The 16,235-nt window shown below is 40.9% G+C and overlaps 1 long non-coding RNA gene across 1 annotated transcript in view; it reads left to right on the top strand.

Annotated features, from left to right (window-relative positions):
• The first annotated feature begins 183 nt into the window (after window positions 1-183).
• LOC137141454 (uncharacterized) overlaps window positions 184-16,235 on the top strand; it is a 29,581-nt gene continuing 13,529 nt past the window's right edge. Inside the window, exons 1-2 of the long non-coding RNA XR_010916644.1 lie at window positions 184-522; window positions 9,891-10,001. This is a non-coding gene — a long non-coding RNA (uncharacterized lncRNA). The remainder of the gene's footprint in view (window positions 523-9,890; window positions 10,002-16,235) is intronic.

Here is a 16,235-nt window from a genome sequence, read left to right as displayed (position 1 = left end):
GCGGAGGAGGGAAGCCTGGCACCGACAGCCAGGGATCGAGCGCCCGCTGCTGCCCGCCTCGCTCAGGTGCAAACGACACTGGAGCCCGCTCCGCCCACTTCTTCTCCGCGTCTGGAGCCAGCCCCTCCGCTCTGCCGCCTCCTCCGGGAGCCAACCCCGAGCCTGCGGGAAGGGGAAGCGGGGCAGTCCTCTGCGGCGTGGCACAGACGGAAAGCCCTGCCGCCCTGCCCTGGGCATACGGCAGCAGAGCCACCGCGAGCGAGGGGCGAGCCCAGGGAAGACGGGCGGAGCTTGGGACGAGTTCAGCCCTGGGGTGTGACATCTGGAACGCCAATGGAAAGACTGGCGCTGGTTTCCCTGAGAGCTGGAGCGGAATGCGGACCCTGCCTGGAAGGAGTGAGGTGTAAAGTCCCCGGGAAAATGGACATGGGCTGTAGCAGGAGAGACTCAATCTGGAGCTGAACTGACCCTCTTCTCCCCCTCTTGACCTAATTTACAGAGAGAGCCCAACCGTGAAATCAGGTACAGTTAAGTGCCTGACACACACAGCCCGCCCCACAAAAAACCCAGACCAAACCCCCCCTCCCCCCACCTTTCCGGAGTAGACGCCTGCAATTGTCATAAGCCCTGATCCTGGCAACACCTGGGCACTGCAACTACTTACATGTATAATTACTCGCTAGTATGTTTGCAGGGTTGGGTGTCCATAGATTGTAAAAATGCTTTCAGTAGGGCCTATCTCTTCCTACCGGTTTGTGCACTGAGTAGCACCATGGGGCCTCTTTTGTGAATGAGATCTACAATAATAATAGATGTCAGTGCAATGCAATTAATATAATAAAATCACCTTTATTAAAGATTTTTCACGTATAGAGCAAAGATGAAAAATATAGGTAGTTGAGATGCCTATAAACATGATGAGTAAAAACAACAATAGGAAAAAATCTAGACATATACAAAAAGTAGAACAAATTAAGACTCTTCCTCCGCATCTACAGTAACAGTTTTAAATGAGGGAAACTGGTGGTGAGACTTGGCAAATCAGTTTATAGTGTTTCAGCATTGCTTGTTTCATTTCATGTTTGTTTGCTTGAATTTACAAGGATTTTTAATTGTATTGCTGAAGTTGTTTTTGTTCAGTCAAGAGAATTTATAGCATGATGTATTAAAAAGAGGTCAGGGAAGGAGGGTGTACTGGGATTCATTTTAAGTAGTTCTGTCAATTGATCTGTATTTGCCAAAAGTGATACATTGTTCTTCAAGGCAAAATGTGTTAGAAGTAGCACAAACATGGGGCATCCTCCTCCTCCCGCTGAAATAATGGTCAGACTTTCACTGATTTCAGTAGGAGAAAAGCAGACTGATGTAGCACAAAAATAATTTGGGGGGCCTGATCCTCAGCTGGGGTCAATAAGCATAGTATTACTGCAGCCTATGGAGTTGCGCTGATTCATACCAGCGATCAAACTGGTCCAAAATATGAAAGCAGGAGTCTGCCTATGAAGAACAAAATTGGAGGAGCGTATTTGCCCTATTTTTACCAGTATATTTTGCCTGGAAAGATAATTTACTAATCACTAGTTATAATAATAGATTTATCAGGAGGAACTACCCAGACTATGTTATAGAGAGCAGCTCTATAGTGAAGGCTTTATAAGAAATTCCAGCATAAACCTTTATTTTCAGGGTTTTTCACTTTCACATAGACACCTTTGTACCCCAAACCAAGCTTATCAGTCATGTCTTACTTTTTCAGGTGAGATTAAAAAATCAAAGCATTCTGGTAAGGTATTTTGTTTTGCAAATTAGCTCTTTTGCATTGCCAGTAACTTGTTCTGAAAACAAAAAATGAATAAGGAATTTTGCTAAGCTGATTTAGGACTAGATTCTGCAATCCCTTACACAAGTGTGCAATTCCCTCCATGGTGGGGGGGCTATTTGCATAAATATTTCAGGACAGTCCATGATGAACATATACAGAAGCTGAGGCCTTATTACTCCTCCACCCCTTCCATGCAAGCTTCTCCTACTGCAGCTGATGTTTTCTGTGTGGAGGAGAGGCGATGAGGCCATTGGGCTGAGTATCCAAGAGTGGTCCCTCTAAAGAAGAAGGGGTTTGGGAAGTCAATATACCTTCTACACCTCTAACTAGAGTTGGTTTGGATACTCACAGGGGATGAAGTAATTTCAGTTAGGCAATGCTGTGCTACCAGTACTAGGGAATGGGGCCTATGGTGGTATGAGCATAAGGCAGGCTTATGAGACCTTAACCCTTGGACTGTGTGGGAATTTCAGGTCTTACTCTCTGCTTGCTCCAACAAACAGCTTGGTACACTGATACAGATGACATCTAGGAATATCTGAAGCTATATATATGCAAGGCCCCATGAACCCAGGCCTGCAGAACTGCCAGGTAATTGGCATCTTCATGCTGCTACCCAGCAGCTACTATAATTAGCTTGTGCTCCCCTGCCAATGACCTGCTGTAGACACAGACCATGGGCCCTCCCATCTCAAGAGGTCTGACAGGCAGCAGCCTCATGGCTCCTGATTGGCTCCCCTCCCTATATAAATCCAAAGGGTGTTCCAGGAAGTGTCTATTCAGGCAACAACGTGGATCTCCTGTAGCTGCTATGACCAGTCCTACTTCTGAATGCCTGGTTTTAATCTCAGCTTCATTTGTGTCTTCACCTCCTGACCCAGACCCTGAAAACTGACTCAGACTCTGACTTTTGCATTAATGTTGGCCCGGAATGTGAGTATGAACTCCTCCACTACTCTCTCAGATTTGCCCCTGCCCTGACCGTTGGTCCTGACTGCTCTTGTTGGGATCCTGACATATATATATTTCCTTCTGTCCTTTTTTTTTTTCCCGCAAGAGGAGAGTGTATGTCCTGTATTGACATCAAAATCATAGTCATAGTCATTATAATATCACAAGCAGATAATTATGACTTCACTTGATGGATGAGAAACAAAGAGCCTCTGTTTATTTAAATGTTACTAATCATTTAAAAAAGATTAAGGGGAGTATGTGTTGTGTGGAAGGAGTTATTAACTGATGGTGGGTTGGGAATGATTTTTTGTTATTATGGTTGTTGGCCTTGTCTGTAATTATTTGCACTCTTTGTTTACAACTGTTTGTGTGCCTAGAGCATAGACCAGACGTTCTTTTCGCACATGTACATCAATTAATAAAATAAATACATAATAGAAGAGCTGAAGAAGAGAATTACACAATTTACCATCTATAATGAGCATCGTTGCTAAACAGAACATTTTTCAAAGTTTGCTACGAGGCAAATGCAACTCTTTAAGAAAAGACAGGATAACTTAACTATGAATACCTTTGCTTTTGTTGCATTGTCAGTCTCCAGTATTTAACATTCAGTATCTGTCTTTGTATGTATAAAAGCATTTACATTTAGTAATTCTTTTATCCATAGTATTGATGCCACAATTGCACTTCTGACTTTTAAGACAAAAATGAACAAAACATTCCATAAGTACAGTTAGTAAAACAAAGAGAGGAAAGAATATTACAGTGATAGTGTCCTTTTACTTGGTTGACTTGTTTATATCTCCCTTTCACTGTTTATAGTAAACCTAGGAGCCTGACATGGAATTATTTTCTTTTCTTATCAACATTATTTATCTTGTTATTTATGGCATGATAATTTTTGCAAATGTATAAGAATAAGATCGCTCAGATGTTGGACATACCAACCGTCATAGATTTATAGAGTTCAAAACAAGAAGAGACCATTAGATAATCTAGTCTGACCTCCTATATATCACAGGCTGTTAAACTTCACCCAGTTACCTCTGCATTAGGCACAATAATTTGTGTTTGATTAAAGCATGTCTTCCATAAGGTCATCCAGCCCTTGTGAAGCCATCTGAAGAATTCATAATTTCCCTTGATAGCATCCTACAATGACTAGCCACACTCACTGTTTTTTTTTTTTTTTTTAAATGTGTAATTTCTCATTTAAATTTGTCTGGCTTCGTCTTCCAGCCATTGGTCCTTGTTATGCTTTTCTCTGATAGATTAAAGAGCACTTTAGCGCCCAATATTTTCTCCCATGAAGGTACTTGCACACGATAATCAAGTCACCACTCAATCTTCTTTTTGATAGGCTAAACATATTGAGCTCTTTAAGTATCTCATTCTAAAGCATTTTCTCCAGCCCGCAAATAACTTCTGTGGCTCTTTTCTTCAGCCTCTTCCATTTTCAACATTCTTTCAAAATATGGAAACCAGAACTGGATACAGTATTTCAGTGCTCTCACTAATGCCATGTACAGGTAAAATCACCTCCCAACTCCTACTCACTATTCCCTTCTTTATGAATCCAAGGATGGCATTAGCTCTTTTAACCACAGTATCACCCTCACTGCTCGTGCTGAGTTGCTTGTCCACTATGATCTCTAAATCCTTTTCAGAGTACCTACTTTCCAGGATATAGTCCCCCATTCTGTAGATATGGCCTGTTCCTAGATGTATATGTTCTAAATGTTCTGTATGGGATGCATTCATTCTTCCTAGATGTATAACTTTCCATTTGGCAGTATTAAAACACATTTTGTTTAATGGGCTCCTCAAAAAATGAAGTCGGGTTTGTTTGACAAGACAGTGATAGTATTTCTTTCAATCTGGGAAAATTAGGTTGAGAGAGAAGAGTGCTACAATCACTGTACATTTACTAAATTTAAGTTTTGTCAATGAAGTAATAATAAATTAGGAAAAGGAAAATAGAATTCCCAAAATCAGAATGGGAAAGGATGTCAGAAGCACCTATGCAATGTTGTAGGTATTCAGTCATACTTCCTTAATGGATTTAAAAAGCAGGATGTGGAAAAGACATTGCCTGATGTTACCATTGTTCCAGTACATCCTGGATGACTACTGTAATACAGGTATTCTAAAGGGAGAAGCTTTGATGTGTGAATGCACTCTATATGGTAAGTGAAATAGGATCCTGCTTGAAAAAATAATCTATATAGGTACATGACTCTCTTACGTCATACTATTCCACTGAGTATATTACACATGGGGTGTTGGATTCATTGTGTAGTAGTGGTGTGGAACTCATTTTACAATTAGTTATTTAAAAACTTCCCTCTGCTTCTGTCCCATTACTCCTTTTTTCATAATTGATCTGCTTCTGAAATGCAGAGATGGAAGACAACTGAAAGCACAAAACTGAAAGTAACACAATTGTGAAAATGTTAAAAAGATTTCTTTGTACGGGCTGAACCGAAACTATTACATAACGAAGTTGGAATTTTTCAGGTTGCAGTAGTATAAGTAAACTCTTAAGCAATTCAGGACAATCCAAGATCACAGATTTCTAGTTTTATGACTGTGGAAATGTTAAAGATAGGGGTAGGGAGGGGGCCATGGGCAGCAAATGTGTGCTATGATCAAGTCAATTTAGAGAATTCATTTGTTTGAGATGTATAAGATTGTAAACTTGTACATTACAACATTATTCTGAATTCAGGGAACAACAATTATATTAACTCAAATCTAGAATGCAATAAAAATGAAAGAAGTGGGGTTTCTTTTGCTTGATTCATTTACAGAATCTAATGACATAATGTTCGATGCCCATTTTCATCTGTGGCCAATAAAATCAATCTCTTGCCAGACTGATTACTGGCTCTGCTCCTAAATGTCCCATCTCTTCACGTAGTTCTTTACATGAAAAAGACAAAAAAGCTGGTATGTCAAATCAGTTGATTTTGTAACTTGGTTTTCTGATAAAAGTATTTCATCTGTATCCAAATTCAACGCGTACCATTTATACATCAAGGTGGCAATCTTATCACATCCTCCTGTCTTTTCTCAGCTGTTCAATTTGTGCTCCAAGGACTTATAATGAAGAATTTTAGCAATAGCTGGCTCTTCCTTCTGAACTGCCAAATGGCCTTCTCATGGAATTCGCTTAATAGTAGATTTGATGCCCACGGAAAAGAGTCCTACTGCCAAAGAATTGGCAGTAATAGATGCAAACCAAGATACAAAGAAATGGCAAGGTACATCCAAGGTCTCTAAGACAGCACTAACAACATCTTGCTTGTCTCTTCTGTGCATTCTGTCATACATTTTTCCACATCAAGGGGCATGCTGGATAAAATATCTGTCTCCCTATTAGATTTTTGTGGATATCTAACTTTGAAGTTAGTCAGCTAATTCTGCAACCCACCAATTTGCTGTGGCATTCAGCCTGAGGTGAAGATATAGGTTAACAGGTTATTATCACTGTAAACCATGAAGGATTGCATAATAGAGTTAGCAGCTAAATTTATCTGTTATGGCCCTTTTCAAAGCTAGAAACTCCAGCTTTCCCGCGTGAAGGTGATAATTCTTCTTAGCTGCAGTTAGTGTTCTTGATCTATAACCAAGGACTCGGAGTTTACCTTCCTGACATAGGTGCAAATTGCATCTCATCCCTTATTGGAAGCATCTATATGAAGAAGAAATGGTAAGGCGAGGCTATTATTGGTAGCTATAATCATCAGGCAGTCAATCAGGTGGTTTAAAATACTTTGATGTTGTTCAGTCCAGGTAACTGGCTGTTTGGAGGGTATCTGTCCAGATCCCTTTCCTTGCCTTTTGACTTTTTTCTTTTTCTGAGTCCACTTTTGATGGTGGTGTGTGTCAGATTCCATTGGAACAGTCAACAAGTCATACAGAAGTATGAAATTTCCCTGTGGTTCTTGGTATTTTCTCTGCAAGAGCACAAACCATCAGGAGGTCAGCAGGATCTATCTTATAATCTTTAGCAGATACATTAATTTGGGAATGATGGTATGTCTCATACTGTTGCAATACTCTGCTTACATTCTGCACATGTTCTTCAAAATTGCCACTGTACACAAGGATATCATCCAGGTATGGAATACATACCTCATCCCCAAGTTCCATCAGACACTCTTCCATATGTCATCAAATGGGTGTGTTTCTATTGGGATCCCACAGGGATCTTGCCCTTACTCTCATTAACATAAACTCGTCACTGATACAGTGTGCAGATGGCATAAAATTGGGGGAATATATACAATCCAGGTTGAAACTAGACAAAATTCAGACTGGAAATAAGGTGTAAATTTATCAGTGAGGGTAATTAACACTGGAACAACTTATTAATGGTCATGGTGGGTTCTCAATCACTGACAATTTTTAAATCAAGATGATGTTTTTTAAAAGACTTTCTCTAGGAATAATTTTGGGGAAATGCTATGGCGTGTGTTATTCAGGAGGTCAGACTAGGCGATCACAGTGGTCCCTTCTGGCACTTGGATCTATGGATCATACACCACTGGAAGGCAATAGGTGCATTTGTTTAAACCAAATGGAATTCTAACCCATTCACACAGGTCCCATGGAGTAATGAAGGCTATCAGGTGATAGCATTGTTCAGCCATGAAATCTTGATGGTAGGCCTTCCCATTATCTAAGGCAAAGAACCAAGATTTACCTCCTAATCCATTCTTGGATTTGAGGAATTGGCTGTCTGTCTGGAATGGTTTTTCTGTTCAATTCCTGATAATCTACACAGAGTTTTAGACTACAATACCCTTTCTGGACACATACCACTGGTGATTAATAGGATTACATAGATTTTATTTTCCATCTCTTGTTTGGGAGATTTTACAGATATTCCTTTCACTCTTTATATAATGAATGAGGCACTGAGATGTAAGTCTTCTGCATGGGCTGCTGGTCATGCATCTTGCTATGCATCTGCAGACTAGAATCTGTCCCATGTCTCCATCTCTGGAAAAAGCTTTGAACTCCATTTTCAGCATCTGCTGAGCCATTTTGCATCTCTAAGTGCTCAGGGTCACAGATCTCAATCATCTCCTTTGGTTAGAGGCTGTTCTCCAATTTGCTGGCTTAGTGCTTGATACGGCCATTTCTTTCTTTTGACACTGTTGTACCTGTAAGGATTTTATTTGCTGTGTATCCACCAGAATTTTGATTTAATATGCTGTAAACTTCCCAGCACAGTTTGTCCTTTCAAGATGACATGTTCTGTTGAATTAATCACAGAGAGATTAATCTGACAAAACTATCTTTTTTAGGTATTTTGACTAATTCTGAGGCCACTGAGCAACAGCATCTGGCTGAAACACTGCTGTTAAACTTTCAGTATCCAGGCTTGTCTGAGCCCAGCATTTTACATGAGTGGTTTTTCGTTTGGGAATAATTACCTCCCTTCTCCCCACTTTAAGCATGCACAGGTTTTCTGAGTTATTGTTTCTGATGCAGTTTATAAGAGCTTCCCTTTTTTCCTTGACATGAGGAAATGCACATTGTTAATGGAACTTTGTGCTGGTGCCTCATCTGGTGAATTGCAGAAGTGGTGTTTGACTGTCTCCTCAATAACATTGTAGCCAATGGTCAAGTTCTCTAATTTGTGTGGACTGACAGCACAGGAACAGTCAAGATGTCATCATCATTTCTTAAATGGAACTGGACTTCAATACATCCTTTGTAAGGGATTTAAGTTCCATTGGGAGCTTTAAGATTAAACCCATCTTCTATTTCCAGTTGCTCTTCAAGCTTTCTAAGGTTCCTGGAAGATTCTTCCACCCACTGACTAAAGATCAAGCCCCAGTGTCCCATAGGGTTGAGTTTTTACTTTAGTGAGGAAACACTAGGATCGCACATCTCCTACCAACTAAATTAGCTACTCTGGTTTGCTTCTTGTCTGTTAGATGGCAAATGTAGGCCTCTCTGGATAAATCGGATGCAGTGTCAGCTTTTTTCTGCTTTCTTGTAATTTTCCCGCGTGACAGTCTGACTGGTGGGGTTCTTTATTGCCACATCTGAAACAGTGGACACAAGTACTGCCTCTGCGAGATTGTCTGCAGCTAGCCCATCCTCTTCTCTAGGGTTGCCTCTCTGTGTATCAGCTCATATCATTATCAGTACTTTTCTTATGCACCTAGACAGCTTGCTTTAATGTTTTAATTTTGGTTTTCTCACCTTTGAGTTCATCAGTACTGGCCTTTAGTTCTCTTATATCATTCATCAATGAGTAACCTTTTGAGATGTCTTTTCCCTTCTCTCTCACCTTTCCGCTGTAGGGTGACTTGCACAGAATTACAAGCTACTGCCTTAGCATGTGCTCCCTTTCCCAACTTCAGCTGTTTCTCTACCTCATCACGACAGCAGTGTGCAATTTCTCAAACCAGGTCTCAATTGCAAACTGATTAGCTTTTAAATAAGGTTGCATCACAGTCTGAACGTTGTTATTCTTCAGGATTGTCAGGACTGAATGGAGGAACACCTTTTACACAAGGACAGAGTCGTACCTTAGGTCAAAGTCAGCTTCTTGAGAGGCAAACAATACTTTGTCTCAAATCAGACTAGGAAAATCAGACTAGGAAATCCTGAGGTGTCTCTTCTGGTTCTTGTAGTGCTCTTGACTTTTTTTGGTAGAAGTTTAATCCAAGAATTGGCTCCATCCCTCATCAGGAGCCTGACCAGGTTAGCTACTCACAAACATCAGCCAGGAGTCACATGGGCTCAAACATTCAGCCACAATACGGACCATGAGACAGGCTGAGCCAGCCAGCAGTAGGGCACCTGCCATGACTGGCCAGAGGATAGGTAGGATGGGGGCCTGTGCCCCCCTTCGCTGCTGGAGCAAAGCTCCATAGAACTCACTCAAGAAACTTTTAGGCTTTAGGTGAAGGGACAGATCTAGTATCTATTTACAATTAAAAAATCAAAATATTTGGCTTCTATAAGGTTGAAATGAAGTGTTTTTGTCTTTTCCTCTTTTTCTAAATGGATAATTAAGTGAAATCAACATGAATTCGGGAAACAATTTGTAATCAAATATTCATTTTTTTTTTTTTTTAAACTAAAGTTTGGACCAAAACATTTCACTCAGCTCTAATCATCCTGAGGTCTACTCCTAACATTGCCGCAGACTCTGTCTCTGACCCGTGACCAGTCACGTGCTCCAACATTTTCAAACGTGAGTGTTTGTATTCTCTTTGAAATAATATATACAAATAAACACAGTATAAGCAACTAACTGAACTGTCAGATGTAGGAATTAAATTACATAATGAAATGCAGACAAGGCAAACACAATTTAGCAGATGAAAAGTGACCACCTGAGGTGAAGTAGTTTAATTTAGGAATATGAGGGATGAGGAAAATCTAAAAAGCCCATTTTAATTAAAACACATTCAGAAAAGATATTAGTTAGATTTAGCCAGAGAGAATAATAAATGAGGAATTGCCTGTTAGGTGAGGTTGTGACGGCCTTGGAAAAAACAACAACAAATCCTCACAATGAAAGTGCGAGGAGAGGATGGGTAATTAAGTGTAAGTAAAACAGTAAGGGTACTTTGAACTTATATGAAGACATGGAAAAGAGATTAGTTTTGAGATTCTGCATGTCCCCAGCTCCTACCACAATTTCTAGATACCGATTAAAGGGATCTCTTTGGAACAAGTGCAGTAAATGCAGGTCCCCTCCAAACATTTTCTCACAGAAAATTTTTTTCCCCTGGCTTACACCAGTTTTGCACTTGTACAACTCCAGCAGTACCTCAGCTGAAATCAATTTGCACTGGTATAAGTTAGAGAATGAAGCTCAAATATTTCAGTATATATATCTGGGGACCTGTCTGTTCTTTTCCCTAACTGCTGGGCTCACTGTAGTCAGAAATTGAACTTATTAGTTAGCAATATGAGAGTAGAGATAATGGATTTCACTTTTTCTAAGGAAAATTTAGTTTAACTGAAAGGGAAAAAAAAGAATAGTAAAATAAACTAAGGAATGGATCCAACTCTCCAAAGTTGTGGTGCAGTCAAAACTTTAGTCTATGGCTTGTTACGGAACTAGGCCAAACACAACCTCTTCCATTGTGGATGCTGAGGGTCCCCTATGCAGGGAAATTTATGTGATACTGCTGTGTAAGGGGGAAGGGCTAGATGTGGCACAGTACAATCTCCCTGCATGGCAGCACACTGTATGTAAGGAGGCCAGGGTGGATGGGCAGGTGGGGCCCAAGAAGGGATGGGCTTGGAGAGGCGTAGACCCGGGAGATCTGCTTCTGTGCAAATCTTTCTATCCTAACCCCATGATTTGGGGAAGCATGTAGAGAGGTGCAGAGGCTACTTCAGCCATTGGCTTATAGTAGTTTCTTTTGGTGACTCTTGTATTGCTCCACAGTTTGAGGGAGTATTCCTCCATTTACACACGTGTATCTGCCTAGCACCCAGCTTGGCTACTCAAGGTAGGTGATGACGGGCTCCAGATTTGAGTTCTACTGCAAACAGATTAGAGGTATATGAGTTTATAATCCTGAAAAAGAATCATGACGATGAAAGGGAATAGAGCTGATAATTTACTAGGGATCCCCTTCCAATTCTAGCAAATCCATCTTTCTAAATTATCTCATGGACCTGCCAAAGTCCAAAAGGCTTCCTGCTTTATTTAGATAAGGATTCTATCAGCGGGAGCCATGTACATAATAACCAGCTATTGTATTTTGTTTTTTTTAAATACTTCCTGATCATAGAATATTAGGGTTGGAAGGGACTTCAGGAGTCCAACCCCCTGCTCAAAGCAGGACCAACCCCAACTAAACCATCCCAGCCAACACCACATCCCGTAGCACTTCATAGCAGGATCAGTGAATTCTTTGCTCAGCAATTCAGCACCTAACAGTTGGAAATGTCCTGCCACAAATTCTCATAGAAGAAAATTTTTCTTTGGATTTAAATATCTGAAATGCTTATTTCTGAAATGTATATTCTGCATTATTGTGGGTGAGAGTGATGTTTTGCATTTATTCTTTTTCCCCCCCTAGGTGGAGAATATGTGCGAGTTACTAGTTTTCATTTATTAATCCACTTTTCTTTTAGCCTCATTCCTTTTTATAGAATCACATTACCATCATGAATGATCTGTGAATAACTTAGTAATGGTGGGTAAGAAGCAATTCGCATATTAAAATAGTCAAATTATTGGCTTTCTTATTTAGGTAATGCACACATTTTAAGTTGAATTTGAACTGTGTAAATGATAGAAGATTATGGTCACATGAGTGGAGACCTGCACAAAGTAAGACATAGATTCTTCCAGCACCTCAGTAAATTGGTATGGGCTACATTCTGCCTAGACCTTACATGATCAAGTGGTGTGCGAGGGAATGGGGGACCAGGAGTAGGAAGCCTCTCCTTGTACAGTTCATGTATTAACCAGACAGCACAGTCGGGGGTGCAGAGACTGCTCCTTAATTAATCTCCCTGGTGTGATTGGTACTGGGACATTCTGGGGAGCACCCAGACCAGTAAAGGTTCTGTCATCGCCTGCTCTGTATCTTTGTGCTGTGCAGCTATGGTTCAATTTCCTGACACCACTAGCCTGCCCACAGGCACAAGGGTCTTGGTCTGGCTCCCACCAGTCTAGTTAATTACTTGCAGGGTGATACCAACAGCCCTTCCAGTCCTGAGTCTCCCCAAATCTGTCCTCCTCAAGTTCTTAACTACCAGACACTCAGACTGTTAATCTCTGGTTCATCCCCCCTGAAGGTGTGACAGCAGCCCCTCGGATACCGACTTTGGCGCACATCTTTCACACAGTTTGCACACCAGAGACCTGTTTGAAATGAAAACAAAAAATCGCTTATTAAATAGAAATACCACAGATTTGAAAGTGAAATACTAAGGGAAAGCAAACACATGCAAGTTACACAGAAAATAAGCATAAAAATGCAACCTCGGGTTTTACCTTTTCCTATTAGACAAAATCCCTTTGCTAATGCCAGTTACCTAATGCCTTCAGACAGTTTCCCAGCATACTCCCTAACTGTAGAAGGAATCCAGCGGTCATGGACAACCTCCTACCAGGAGATTGTCCCTCAAATTCTGGATTAAAAAAACTCACTCCCAAGCCTACATTTAAAAGTTTTTTCTTTTGTCCTCTCTCTCTCTCTCTCTCTCTCTCTGCATGGTGACATTTTTATTCAGAGGTGGGAAATTCCCTCTTGACTTGATAGCTGGAGATGTCTGTGTCTTCCCATTAACTCTAATGGTCCATCATTGTCTTTTCCCCATGCTGGACAATAGATAGTTACTTGAAGCCCATGTTTTGTAAACACCTGGCTTGGGAGGTGCTCCTGTCTACTTGACTGCTCACCAGGCTGCTGTGGGTGTAGTTGAAGTTGTAGAACAGATGAGTTCAGTTTTCTAGATGCTTATAGATTCACAACCACAATCTGTATATATATCTCATAATGATCATCAAGTTCAGAACATTATAATCTTTCATAAAAGACCTTACTGGATACACTTTTATAGCACAATAATACAGTATGGAATCCGTTGGCTTAACTGCTCATTTTTGGGGTTTAAACAGTCTGTTCTCCAATGAGGTGTATGAACCTTGATTGTCACAGGTACCTCCAAGGAGACAGAGTAGGCATGGCCATGGCTCTGCCCTCCTCTCTCCCAGCCAGCAGAAGTGGGAGGAAGTATGTTGAATCACTCAAAGAGGTGAATCAGTTTGGGTGTTCTCTCGTGTACTCTGGACTCTCACAACTCTGGACAACATTAGGGCTGGTTCACTCTGACCGCGCGATTTGGCAGCGTAACTGATGTCTACTGCTCTCCTTCCCTTCTGCGCACTGTTCACACTGCCATCGGCTCAGCGCTACACTACTTGACGGGGTGGACTTACTCAGTCAACTTCCTGATCGATTGAGCAGGTCTCACTGACCACTTAATCGATCAAGAAAGATCGATCTGGCAGCGGCGATTTTGCTGCTGTCAGTCTGAACATAGCCTGAGAGTGCTTCCCTTGGGACACCACTTGCAAGTCAAAGCCCTGCCAAAATGGCATTATCTAGCCAAGTGGTTTTATATCGCATGAATAACTTATTTCAGTCATGCAATTTCCTTAGCATATTTACAATTTGACATTTATCATTAAATAATATTGAGATCAGAAAGCAAGCTATGGTAATTCTTGAAAAACAATTTTTTTTTCAAAGTTCAAAATCCCGATTAAGCAAGGTGTTTAGAATAGCTACAGCACATGTGCAGTTACATTGGACATAAGAATAGTGGGCACACATATGCCTTGTATGAATTATTAGGCATGATATTCAAAGCCAGCTGTTTTCCCTTAACAAAGAAGTGCTGATATCAAGTATAGTTGCACTTCTTGAAATGCACTGTTGTTTTTAAAAAACATTTTTGTTGTGGCGACCTCTAATCCTTAATGGTCAAATCTTGCCATTTAAATTGAGTAGTACTTCATTCCATGAGTAATCCCACTGAAATAAATGGAATTACTCATGCAGGAAAGTACAACTCCACATAAAAAGGGTGCTAGATCTGAGGTGAAATTAAATATAACTAATGAGAATAATATGCGTGGACTATGTCCTCGCCTTGTTGCATGTATATTAGATTTCATTGACATCACTGGGATTTCCACACACAGAGCAAAGGGACTGTGAAACCCATGTTATGGATATACAGGAAAATCCAGAGGGATTATATGATTCATGTTTTGGATACACAGAAAAACTCAGTGTAAATTATTTACAGGTGCAAATTTTCTTTGCAAGAGTAATAAATATGAAGGCATATTTGTAAGGTCCATAGTGATATACTTTTATGAGCTCAGAGCTGCTGTTGTATAAATTTAACAGAGAAAAGCTGTTTGGACTTGTTTCAAATTTCCTTAGATACAGAAGCAGAATGTTTATTTCCTTATTTCATTTGTTACAAAGAATGAAAAGAAATCTTTTATCTATTTACTAGAAAATACGGCTGTAATGAAACTATTTACCTCTCCTATGCAGGATGTCTGACTTGTCTGAAGATGAAAACTATCAGGTTGCTTAGACTTTGTGGGGTAGATTGTGACTAGCTAAAGGGGGCATATTCAGAGGGTACTAGGTAGAACTGACTGGAAAAATTCTGATTTTCCAGTTGGGCAAAATCGGAATGTTTTTATCAGAACCCTGACTGATTTCCTGCCACTTTGCCTGCCAGGCTCAGCAACCCAGGCTTTCTAGGTCCCATGCATCTGATGATTCGAGGTCTTTCAAGGTCCATGATTCCAGGACAGCCATCCATGCAGACAGCCCTGGAGCCCAGGATCCATTCCCTTTTGAAGAAAATATTGAAATCCTCTATGGCTCTGTCTACTCTGGTGCATTTATTTGACCACGTACATGTTTGCACTTGTTCCCTATACTTGCGCCCAGTGTCCATATGTGCTGTGCTGGACACAGGTAAAATGCTATGTACACTTGTATAACCGCAGTCACACTGCATCTGTTATGCGATGCTAGCGTATCGTTTCAGGGGCAGTAACCCAGGGAGACACTAGGAACTGCTTTGCTGTGTGGTGTTGCTGTTGCTGTGTGGTCCTCTATTTTCACACATTTGCTGATAGCAGTTCCTGATCACATCTTCCCCTGCCAAACTGAGTGGAAAACATGGAGCAGTGGGTGGTGATGTGTTCTGCTCCTTGTCCTTATCATGGGACAAACGTTTATGCAGTGGAAGAAGTGATGGGCAAGATGCTGGATGAATTGGGGCACGCTTTCTGACACATCAAAGATGGCTGACTTTGGGGGGGGTCAGTGACAATCCATTCAGCTCCTATGGTGCAGATATAGTGGATGCTGGTGTTTGTAAGTTGGCTTGCGTGTGTGTGTGTGTGTGTGTGTGTGTGTGTGTGTGTGTGTGTGTTCTTTCAGTGCGCAGTCCAGCTTTGCGCAGATAGCTGGTTCAGCAGACCTCAGGAGTACTACTCTGTGTTGTTAACTGCTGAAGGCTGGAATGTCATTACCTCAGTAATGCTGTGGCTGCTCAGTGCTTCTGTCCTTAAAAAGAATGCAGCATATTCATTCAGCAACCTCAATGTTACTCATAAAAAAACCCAAAACCCCAACAACCCACAGGCAGAGTCTGGTGGCAAAGGCACTTGGCCAGGTTTATTGTTAACAGAACTCAGTCCTAGTGCCCTGTTTCTGTGGTTTACACGTACACTAACACATGCCTGTTACAATAAACTCGGCTCAGTCAGTGGTGGAACTTTCTGCTGCCCCCTCAGCTGAACAAAAGGGTAAGGCAAAGTACCCTGATACTTATAGGCTGCGGCAAACAACTGAAATACACAACTTGCACCCCATTTTATGTATTTCTTAATATTTATTTGTTACCTCCTGTTCCC

Source organism: Emydura macquarii, unplaced genomic scaffold (assembly GCF_026122565.2).
Source record: "Emydura macquarii macquarii isolate MOO-44397 ecotype Brisbane River unplaced genomic scaffold, CSIRO-AGI_Emac_v2 contig_3062, whole genome shotgun sequence".
NCBI lineage: Eukaryota > Metazoa > Chordata > Testudines > Chelidae > Emydura > Emydura macquarii.
Note: the sequence above shows the minus strand (reverse complement) of the source record. Positions and strands in the feature narration are given on the sequence as shown.